The following is a 1,054-nucleotide window of genomic DNA, read 5'->3' on the forward strand; positions in this document are numbered from 1 at the left end:
GCGGGCGACATACTAAGGGCCTGTCCCACCAAATTGTAAATTGTCTGATAACAATCCAACGTGTAAAATTATGTGATGGAAATATCTGAGCCTCTATCAGCCAGTGGTGGGACAATACAATGGTAGAGCCCGCTTGAGCATCTTTGCACGAATGGGTGGGCTCGCCACACGCAATACCACTACCACACAAAACAGGCGTGAAGTGGAAGCAATTCCACGTACAGTCTGATGAATGTGGTGCCGAGCTCCTAATAGTTCCTTATAAGGAAAGGATTGGAAAATAAGGGACTTTATCGGTGGAGGAGATGCATAGGAAGGGGAAAAATCCGCTTTATGTGCGTCTCCTCCGTCGATACAAAAACCAAGTAGCCTGTGTTCTTCCAGACTGTTCTATATCCATACTAAATTTCATCCAGATCTAGTCAGTCGTTAGGCTACAAACTCTAACAAACATCCATCCATCTAAACTTTCGCATTTATAATATTAATATGATTAGTATGAGTTTTATAATACACTTAGCTGAGTAAATTTTTTTGGCTGAGTAAGCCTTTATCCATTCAGCATAGCAAATATAGAAAAAAAAATATTACCTTTTTATTTACTAATCTGTGTATGTATGTTTTTTTTTGTGGATCTTTGCTTGTAACATTATTCCCTCCATCAGATTTGTTTTCAATTGTGTATTTAAGTCATATAAATATTATAAATGCAAAAGTTACGATGGATGGATGGATGTTTGTTGGCGTTTGTAGCCTAAACGGCTCTCCATGAAATTTGGCACAAGTTTAGAGCATAGTCTAGAAGAACACATACTTTTTATCCCAGGAATAGTTCCGATTCCCGTAGGATTCATTAATTTAGTTTTGTAATGTTCACTCGATCATTCTGCAACGGTTCAACATATCTTATTAAAATTAGGCACAGATATAAAACAAAGTGTAGAGTAAATATGGGATAAGTTTCATCTCCGAGAAACAATTCCGTGTTTCGTCTGATGAGTGTGATGCCGGAGGCCTAATTTAAGTCCCTTTCTCTTTACCACCCTTTTCTTAT

At 37.9% G+C, this 1,054-nt stretch overlaps 1 protein-coding gene across 1 annotated transcript in view; it reads left to right on the forward strand.

The window, feature by feature from the left end:
* Positions 1 to 1,054, forward strand: part of LOC106102839 (vacuolar protein sorting-associated protein 35) — a 16,035-nt gene that overhangs the window by 6,739 nt on the left and 8,242 nt on the right. The window lies entirely within an intron of this gene.

The sequence above is a fragment of the Papilio polytes genome, unplaced genomic scaffold, assembly GCF_000836215.1.
Source record: "Papilio polytes unplaced genomic scaffold, Ppol_1.0 DF823901.1, whole genome shotgun sequence".
Lineage (NCBI taxonomy): Eukaryota > Metazoa > Arthropoda > Insecta > Lepidoptera > Papilionidae > Papilio > Papilio polytes.